We start from the raw sequence: 11,333 nt of genomic DNA, 5'->3' as shown, positions 1-11,333 counted from the left end.
TAGCCCTATTGTTAATCCGGCTCTGCCCGTACACTGCCAGTCTGCTGAGAGAGGACTTCTGGACACTGGCTGAGGGTAGCCTGGTTTTTAGCATGAAAGTAACCAGGAATGTTGGTATGTAATTTCCACGCACCTCTCCAGGAAGGTATTATAACTTAATAATAGTCAACCTGAAACACATCAGGGGACACATGGGCCAGCCCTGTAACATTCAGAAGGGCCACACATTACTCATACTCTAGTAATAAAGTAACAATACATTTAATCAAATAAAGACACCTATTTGTAATATATGAGGAGGTGTTTTATTGTACATTACAGGATATAGCATAAGGAAGCTGGTGAAGGGCTGTATGCAGCCCTAGTGCTTCCTGCTGCCTATCACTGTTATTTATACAAAGTAAAGACAGATCCGATAAAGGTGGAGGTCACTGTATATGTAACACAGATGTTCCCAGCAAGTTAACGGCAACTTTACTGGTTCGACCTGGTAGACGCTACAGGTTTTCCACCTGATTGACATTATAATCACACAATAAATGGCTGTTGGTTCCGATACCACATTAGAATGTGCTGGCCAACAATCATGTTTTATCGCCCCAAAGCTCATCGTTTATTTTATAACTAGGGCAGCACATTGGCTTACTGGTTAGCACTTCTGCCTCACAGCACTGGGCTCATAAGTTAAACTCTCGACCATGTCTTTATCTGTGTGCAGTTTGTATGTTCTTCCCGTGTTTGCCTGGGTTTCCTCTGAGTGCTCCGGTTTCCTCCCACACTCCAAAAACATACTGGTAGGTTAATTGGCTGCTATTAAATTGACTCTAGTGTCTCTTGTTCTGTGTGTGTGTGTTAGGTAATTTAGACTGTAAGCTCCAATGGGGCAGGGACTGATGTGAGGGAGTTCTCTGTACATCCTGTGGAATTAGTGGCGCTATATAAATAGCTGACGATGACACTGCAATTGCTGGGCCCCAAAATGGCCACACTCACACACTGCCTCCTGTTATTGGTCGTTTTTGAACATCCAATCATCGGTACACAGATGGAAATGCATTTGCTCCCAATAATATGCATTCGGCAATTCTAATTTGTGATTAACCCCACAGAGCTACTCTAATCTGTGAATGGAGAAGGTTGGGTGGTTGGGGATCACTGATCCCCGGAGTACAGATCTTCTGTGTGACGAGCAGCGTAGCATCACTGTACCCCATATAGGACATGTAACAATGTGTTTGTGAACAATGCTTAAAACAACTGTAAAAATGTGACACTACCCAAAGGAAGCACAGGGAGAAGAGGACAGAGCTGGAGAAGGAATCTTTAATCCGGGTGTCTTTGAGAAGATACTCTATGAGTGATCATAGAAATTAGCCAATTTCTTACAACTTTTCTGCACAGCTAGAATAGGTGATTAATTAGTAGCATTCTTGAATTTAACAATGACTTATTCTTATAACAAACTGATTAAGGAAAAAGGTTGAAGTGAGAGAAATTATCCTCTGGTGCGATGTCAACAGCTAGTAAATGAATGAAAGTGCCGCTGTGTGCATGGCACGTTATATAATGAGGGAAGGGCTCTCAGCAGGGTAAGGTGGCACACACAGTGGTAGGAGAGTCTGTCAACCCTGCACGCTGAAACTAATCTGATCTTCATTCAAGTGTTAAGAGAGAGAACCTGAAAATACATCAGAATGACAGAAATGGTACATTTTATGTCTGAACACATTTATCCAGCATTCACTGTCATTGTTGGGGAAAAAGTGTTTGAACATCTACGATAATCAAAACAGAATAGACTTTGCTTGACACCGTTAGTCTATTCGTGCGGCAGCTGTTTGTGTAAGTGAATCACTGCTTAAATGAGATGTCTAAAGTTGTTAAGGACTTTTGTCACCATCCCTTTACGGTCATCAGAACATTGTTGAATGTTATTGCTCATGAGTCCACCATAGGAAAGAGACAGAACACGAAGTATTGACGTATGCCAAGGAGGAAACCGCTGCTCTACAAAAAGATCTTTACTGATTTTCTCAATATTAAAAAAGACAACATTAATCCAGAGAGATGCTGGAAGAACACTCTGAGGATAAACGAGATAAAAATGGAATGGGTTAGTATACATAACGAATTATGTTTGGGATGATGCTCTTCTGTTGGAATACATTGTTAGCTCTGTCCAAACATGAAGCACAACATAGGTCCACCATGATTTCTGACTAGCAACGTCAACTATCCAAAAATGGAAATTGCTCAATCATCTCAATAGGAGAGTACGCCTATTGGATCGTCTGTTTTAAAATTGACATCAAACTTACCAGGAGGTAACTCAAAGCCTCCTATGCATTTTGTTCCAAGCGTCAATGCCTGTATTGGGTGATATGATACATTCATCTCTTCATTTCTATTTGCCGAATGGGTTAACACTGTACCCTAGGTTCGTAACAGAATATTTAGATATTTTAATGTTCAAATGAAGAATAAGCTGCATGCTCCATAGACTCGTGGGGGTATATTTACTAAATTGTGGGTTTGAAATAGTGGAGATGTTGCCTATAGCAACCAATTAGATTCTAGCTGTCATTTATTTAGTACATTCTACAAAATGACAGCTAGAATCTGATTAGTTGCTATAGGCAACATCTCCACTTTTTCAAAGCCGCAATTTAGTAAATAATAGAGATGTTCACTGACCCCCGTGTTCTGGTTTTGGATCTGGATTCATTTCGTGTTTTGGTTTTTGCAAAACCGACCCTGCGTGTTTTGGTTTTGGATCCCTATTTTTTTTTCTTCTAAAATAACGTAATTTTGCTTTTTTCCCCCCTACACTATTATTAACCTCAATAACACTAATTTCAAGTCATTTGCAGACAATTTTGACCATCTCACAGGTCACAATATTATTTTCATAGACTTTCAAACAAATACTGCAGCAATCTGGCTGGATGGTAAGCGACAGAGCAATGACACAAACACACGGCAGTTCATAGCACATCTAGGAAACATTGCCACACAGCAGTGGCAGAAAAGAAAAGTGATGCAAGATGGAATTGTCCTTGGATCATGAAATCAGTTATGGTTCATTTGATCGCTCCACCCGTTCCTTGGATAACTGTGGTAATGCTACAGCGACTACATGGCGACGAGTGCTGACCCCCTGGGATGCGTGCTTTATCAGACCCAGAACAAGCCAGGGTGCCAGACAATGCACTAAAAAGAGCCATTGTAATTCACAGCAAAAAGCAAGTTCATCACTGAGCTTTGAATCAGCCCCAAGTCCCAAAAAATTATAATATAGTTAGGTTCCTTTGACATTAAGTGGAAGGTAATACATATACACGTTTAGTTAGACATCCATGCTTACATTACTGTGGCTTTAGAAACGCTACAACTGGCTAGACAACTGTTGTCAGAATTTGGGTAAAAATAATTCCACACATAAGAGGTGGATTTTTTGGTCCTATGCCCAGGCATGACAATGGCCTTCTTTTTGTCACGTGTAAGAACTGCTGCCACTGGGGCAGGACTTACACAATCAACATCATCCTCATCAACATCCTCATTAGTGCCCTCGTCAGCTACACAAATCTCCCCCTCATCCTGTTGCAATTCCAAAGTGGCATCCTCAATTTGTGTATCACCGGCTACACTTGGGCTGTTCATGCACACATCTGGAGTAATGCTGAAAGGGGCCTTCTTTATGGGTACACTATCAGACAGGTCGGGATTACACATAGAGGAAAATGACACAAATCCCTGAGGAGAGTCTATCCACGAGTACTAATGCCTTACTGTTTTCTTCCAGCTTGTTTTTTACCCGTAAAAGCATTTGGACACGACTTTTGGAGTCCAAATGACAAGGTCATGCTTGGTCATGACTGACATTACAAGAAAATGCCTCAGTGACAGTTGCAGAGCTCGCACTCATAGAGAAAGGCGAAGGCCTCATTCTTTCCTTGCCACTGCGTGTGTAGAATGGCATGTTGGCCTTTTTTTTTTTTTTTTTTTTTACAGATAACTTTGCCTGGATTACAGGTCTTTTTTTCTTGACCAAGATAAAGGGTGTTTTTTTACAATTTTGTTTTCCTGACTTAAAAACACTATGCACTTTAACATAGGCTTTAGCAGATGACGTAGAGGGATTACTATCATCATGACAGGTGCCAGCAGCTGCTTGGTGCTCCTGGTCTTCTGTGTACTGCTGTGAATCCATTTTGATAACACCGTACAATGTGACTGCAGATTAAGAACAGCACTGCCAGTCCTATTATTTGTATTTCAGCAATGACAATTAGCAATGGAGCAATGGAGCTCTCCTCTTTGTGTGTTACCTATATAACACCATACAATGTGACTGCAGATTTAGAAGACCAAGCCTGCCAGACCTGTTATTTCTATTTCAGCAATGACAATTCGCAATTGAGCTCTCCTGAATGTCACTGAAGACTGTGAAGAACTCTGCTACCCCTCCTCTTTCTTGGTTTCTCTCTACCTATGACGCTGCCCAACTGCACTAGAAACTGACAAAAACTGTGCTACCCCTTCTGTGTCCCTCTGTGAAATGGCGCTGGATCACCTTGGAGGGCGGTTCCTATAGAATCCAAAACGCACAAGATCCGGCGACTTAAAGATGATGTATTGCCTTGTTTTCAATTCCGAGGGTGCGCGAAAGTACAGAGCCGGGTTGGCTTAGTATTCGGATGTGCTAAGTTCCGGTGTGTTCGGTTCTCGGGGAACCGAGCCTGAGCATCTCTAGTAAATATACCCTCTAGACTCCAATCAAAGTGTTTCGGATTTGTCTGGTCAATTGGGACCTAAAAGCTATCTATCTATCTATCTATCTAATCTGCCAGTTTTTCTTTGGTCTTTTTCTCTCTGGCTAATAGAAGTGATCTGGGAGGCTTTATGTGTTTCTTGGCAACATCAGCACACAGATGACTCAGAGACATTGAGGAAACAAATGATTTTGTATATTGTACCAGCAAATTCTACAAGAGAATATCAGGGTATCTATCCCAAAGCTGAAGCTTAGAAGAATATGGGTCATGCAGCATAACAACTGAGCCTACAGCGGAAAGACTAAACTAGAAGAAATATCACTTTTTGGAATGACCGAGTCAAGGTTCTAACATTAAAAATAATGGTTATTTCACAATAATAACAACATTTTAAGTGAGAGGTCTATGTAATATAGTCCAATACATTGAAGCAGTTCTGTAAGGAAGCCGGCTTATGGCATTGGTCACAGAAAATGTGTGGATGAACTCTTTGTTGCTAAAGAAGGTGCCACCAATTACTAGATGTAATGGTAGAATAGAGACATGACAGTAAATAATGTTTCAGATTCTCTTTTTATTTATATATAGTTAAAGATCTTATTTAAGCCACTCCAAAAGGAGAACAGATTTCATGTCACTTACACGACAGCCTGCTGAGTCAATGCTCTGGTGAGCTGTGGGTGCCGGAGTATGGAAGCGGGGAGGAGGGATCCGGGGGCCCACAGCTCACTAGTTCCCCATGTAGCGGGCCCCATTATCTCCATGGAACCCGGTGCACTGCACCTACTGCACCAATGGTAGTTCCGCCACTGCACTGGACATAGCATGGACTTGCACTGACACCAAACTCCAGCCTAAAGACAGTCCGTTGCACAATCTTCACTTTAGCAGTTCAGGATTGGTGGGTATGACCCTGGGGGTTGTTGATAGAATTACCCAGGAATCTGTTCTTCTATTGGATTGGTTTGTTTGAAAATTGTTAATGAGCACCTCCAGAAATGTCTCTTTGTTACAGCCAGCACGCACCAGAGCTTACGTGACAAGGGGATCGTCACCACAAGACCACCTGGTCTATCTAAAAATGATTAAAAAAAACCTCAGAATTATATATCACACTTTAATTTTGAATAGTGTAGTGGAATCCATGTTGCAAAAAATCAATTTGAATTTTCTCTATATCTGGTGAAGGCTTCCCTACATGGAAAGCCTATTTACCAAGTAGCATGATAATGTGGAACTGAAGGTCAAAGTCTGCAAATCTGACCCTGGGAAACGTTAACCCTTACCATAACTGTTTTTTTTTTTATATCGCCACAGTAAACAGCAATAAAAAGACTGCATTACACTGTGATTGGGGGTTATGGTGTTACATCACCCCTATGTCTGTTTAACAATAGTTGTATGTTTTGTCTCATACTTCCTGCTGTCCCCACCACAACCCCACTGGTTACCAGCCCTACCTCTCAGCTGACATTACTGGATACAACACACAGCGATGGGTTTAAAAGTTTGATTAATGGCTCTGCAAGAACTAATTTTTATTTATTACTCTTGGGTGTAACCATCTGGACCCATTGATCTATCTACTTTTATTTTTTGAAATTCAAGTAACACCTCCTCTGTAGTTAATATATTTGTGTTCCCCTTTCCACTCCCTTCAATTTTTTACTATTCCTCCGTTTGTTGTTACTTTTGGTTTCACTAATGTATCTAAAGAACATTTAGTAAGATTGCCATTTTTTCTACTGTGTGGACTTCATAATATTTTCTTGTGTACATCTTTAAGACTAGCTCTATATGTGTTGTTACCTTCATCTGATTTAAGTATGTCTATATTCCCAAAATTATTTTAGCACTTTTAACAGCTGCCAATTCCTATATTAAGAAAAAAAGGCAAAACTTTTCAGAGGGCGTGATTACTTTCTCTGTATCTTTTACAGACCAGTGTCAAGACAATAGCTCCGACCAAGAAAAGATCCAATGCATTTATTGTAACTATAAATCGGAAACTGAGACTGGTGTGCAGAACGTCCACACAAAAGAGATGAGATCAAATGTAAATATGCACGTTTACTTTATCTGATTATTAGTGACAATCATTAGTTTTAAAGGTGTCTAGAAAAAGAAAGTGCACAAATATTATAATTGTATAGACAGGTTATAAACACATACTCTATTTGTGCATTGCAGAGATAAGGATACAAACGGACGTTTTTGGGACTTAGGCTACAGATTACGCCAAAATATTGTTTTATATCCTTTAGTCTGCCAGGCTCAAATATAGTGGTTCAGTACTGTGTGCACTCTGTTTTCTGATTAATATACAAGTGAAACAAAGATAAACAGGCAGCAGAAGCAATAGGGCAAGGTTGAATACACACTATGGGGCCAGATTTACTAAACTGCGGGTTTGAAAAAGTGGAGATGTTGCATATAGCAACCAATCAGGTTCTAGCTGTCATTTTGTAGAATGTACTAAACAAATGATAGCTAGAATCTGATTGGTTGCTATAGGCAACATCTCCACATTTTCAAACCCGCAGTTTAGTAAATCTGGCCCCATAGGTTTTTCAGCTGATTATCGGGTCAATCACACGATAAACGACAGTTTGGCCTGATATTGCATTGTATCCTAAGCACATTGTATCATTTCAGTTGATTTTTAAACTGAACTAAAAATCTTGTTCAACGACAGAACAAAGTTGCTCCAATTCTGCAGTGTGAATGCTCTCCTGACCAGCAGTGTAGGCAGATCTCCATAGAGTTTACAGAGTCACAATCTTTTCAGCAGATGGTTATGACAGATGAAGAGCACAGATCTGAAGGTAAATCGTGTAAAACATGAACAGTGTGTACACAGGAATCGGCATGCTGATTGGGACTTTGGTAAAATCGTTAATGATATCGCATTAAGAGAAATTTTCTGTAGTGTGTACCCAGCCTAATAGCTGGTGGGGAATATAAAATGAGTTCAGTGTTTTGTGTTGTATACCAGAGGGCACTGTAATATTTTCTACTGTCTAACAGGAAGAACGATACCCAGCAGACGATATCTGAGTCCCGGTTGTTCCTAATGAGAACTGAAGTAAGTAGATGTTACAGACTAGACGCAAACCTCATGAGACCTCAGCCGAGAGATGCTTAACATGTAGACACCGAGAAGGAACATTGGGTTAGGTGTATTTGTTTAAATGTGTGTTCTATGAGCTCCCGGTTATTAACTCCCTTATCCTGGTAATCAGCTCTGTAAGAATTTCTCTAAAGAACAATTATAGCTCATTAGCATCTTCATCTGTTGTGTGTGGGCTGAGACAAGCACAGCACACGGTGTGCAGTGAGCACAGTGCTTTACTACGCATGCTTTCCCACGGTACTCTGTACATCTCTACACATGACTGCAGCCGTGCTTTTTGAATATACAAGTCTATGCAGAGATACAGCTCAGACAGTGTGCACCGTGCTTTATTAAAAAAATAATTAAATGCATTGCGTACAGATATGGATGTGGTAGCAAGTAGCAAGAAGTATAAAACAGCAATGACTCGTGTTTTTTTTTTTTTTTTTCCTTCAATTAGCAAGTTAAGTACCTTTCAACAATGCATCTGCTTATAACTTTTCTTAGCTGTCCTCCTACAAATCATTAACTCCTTTTCAAAATCTTAGACAGAGCTCAGAGGGGAGTTCCACAGCCACTCTGCTCACTTCATTGTGTGCCATGTGAGTGTGGTTGCCATGGTAGTAATATGACACTGTGGAATCTTTGCAGAATTCTAAATCATCGATAGCAGCCTGAAGAACAAACCAAGGATAAATTGTAATTACAAAGCTTCTTCTTATAGCCTGTGAAGGTGATATATGTTACATAAAACTCTTTTCTTCATGGAATTGCTGCTTTAAATTCCATTTACAAGTATTTCAATGCAATTAGGGTGTAGGATGCACAATGACTTGAATCTGTGCTGACAACTATGCTTTGAGCCATGTTTCTGTTCACATCTTGCAATTTTTACCTGTATTGACTTAGGGGGTTTGCATTGCAGACAACTGGATCAGAACATACCTATTTGTACCTTTGTTCAAGAGCCACTCATGCTCCTTGTGTCCATACACCTCCTCAGTGAAAATACTGGTGACATATTTGCACCATTTTATTTTTCTCCCCATATTTGCCTATTGTGCTGGATCCATCTAGAATACTTTCCTTACATGTGTATACTGTTCCTACAGCTCTCGCACATTGCCATTTTGCAGTTTAATGGCTTTTGCAAGAAGCACGTATTGTCCGTTATTACAAGAAGCACGTATTGTCCCTTATTACAAGAAGCACTATTGTCCGTTATTACAAGAAGCACGTATTGTCCGTTATTACAAGAAGCACGTATTGTCCGTTATTGATCTAGTGGTTCAGCCCATGCTGCACAAGGACCAGGAACAGTGGGTAACTGACACTAAAATAGGTTACCTCATGGGAATACCAAACTAAATGGCACAGACCACAATGCACATACATTAGGGATTAATGCAGTAGATTGTAAAACCAAGCATGAGTCTCAGGTGCTTTTATATGAAACAAAGTATTGTCGGTGTGAACATTTTTAAACTTCTCCTAGTGATGGATGTTGCCTTATTAGGACTCAGTGGCTATATTTATCTGGATTGCTTATAAATATTAGGTGTCATAGATTCCTCACACTCTAAATGGATCATACTACAAATGAAATATGCTAAATGGAGGGTCCAGATAACATGTCCATTTTAAAATTCCAAGTCCCTACAGATGTTGACTCTTTTACTGAAATGTTACTAATGCATTTAGTAATAGAATATTAAATGAGCATGTCTCAGCATGTGGTCTCCCATTACCTCACTCTAGTAAATATTCTGATAGCTCCAAATCAGGAGACATGAACCTTCCCATATATTACATCTCTCAATACTTACCTTTGGTGTAGCGTTTTTGTGTCCTGCAAAACGGCCAAGATGCCATTACTTCAATTTCAGTTGTGCTTCTACTTAGTTGAGCTGAAGCTGTCATACTGTCATACCTGTGGTTATATGAAAGTGAGAGGTCTTCCTGAAACTCATACACATTTAAACAGTCTGTTGACACTAAGCAACTGTCGGTTATGTGAGCTTGAACATGCCGAGTTCTGTTCTCCTGTCCCTGGTTTCTAGAAGGGGAAGGCTTTAATGGTTACCTTGAACCTGTGCTTGCTGCCAGGAAGGAGGTCTATTCTGTTCAAACATGACATGGAATCAGGAGTTCATTATACATAGTTACAAAGGTAAAGATGAAAAAAAAACACAACCAAGTTCCTTTTGTAATCTCTAAATAATGTGCCTGGATTTCTTCACCTTTTGTCTTTCATTGTTCACAGTAAAAGAGCGCAGTGATTGCAGGAGGAAACACATTGTTTGCAGGAGAGAGTGCAGTGATGGCAGGAGAGACTGCAGTGATTGCAAGAGGAAGCGCAGTGATTGCAGGATAGAGTGACAGGAGGAAGCACAATGATTGCAGGAGGAAGCGCAGTGATGGCAGGATAGAGTGACAGGAGGAAGCACAATGATTGCAGGAGGAAGCGCAGTGATGGCAGGATAGAGTGACAGGAGGAAGCGCAGTGATGGCAGGATAGAATGGCAGGACGAAACACATTACAGATGGAAGCGCAAGGGAGAGTGCAGTGATTGCAGGAGGAAACACAGTGATTGCAGGATAGAGTGGCAGGAGGAAAAGCAGTGATCACAGGAGGAGGCGCAGGAGAGAGTACAGTGATCACAGGAGACAGTGCATTGATTGCAGAAGAAAGTGCAGTGATCACAAGAAGGAGAGCAGTGATCGCAGGAGAGAAAGCAGTAATCACAGAAAGGAGTGCAGTGACTGCAGGAGGAAATGCAGTGATCGTAGGAGAAAGTTCAGTGATTGCAGGATAGAGTGGCAGGAGGAAGCGCAGTGATCGCAGGAGGAAACACATTGTTTGCAGGAGAGAGTGCAGTGATTGCAAGAGGAAGCATAGGAGAGAGTGCAGTGATTGCAGGAGGAAACACATTGTTTGCAGGAGAGAGTGTAGTGATTGCAAGAGGAAGCATAGGAGAGAGTGCAGTGATTGCAGGAGGAAACGCAGGAGAGTTCAGTGATCGCAGAAAAAACCGCAGTGATTGCAGGAAGGAGAGCAGTGATTCCAGAAGGGAAAGTGGTGATCGCAGGAGGGAGTGCAGTGATTGTTGGAGGTAGCACAGTGATTGCTGTCGCACTGCACTCCTTCCTGCAGTAAGTAAGCATGGTAACTATTCTGCAGGGTGGAAGTATAGAAACAGGCTGAGGGCTGGATGAGACATGACAGGAACAGCTCTGATATTTTATACATACCCCAACTTGTATTTTAGATAAGATGGTCATTTAATTGACAGTTCAGTAAGACAGGAGACTCACTGTGCTACATAGTCATGACAATCCATATCCATAGTATTTGTTACAATGTTATATCTTAAAAATAACATGTATTATATAATTGTACATACATATAGCACTATATGTGTATATAATACAGCGGTACA

The sequence above is a fragment of the Mixophyes fleayi genome, chromosome 4 (genome assembly GCF_038048845.1).
Source record: "Mixophyes fleayi isolate aMixFle1 chromosome 4, aMixFle1.hap1, whole genome shotgun sequence".
In the NCBI taxonomy this organism is placed as follows: Eukaryota; Metazoa; Chordata; class Amphibia; order Anura; family Limnodynastidae; genus Mixophyes; species Mixophyes fleayi.
Note: the sequence above shows the minus strand (reverse complement) of the source record.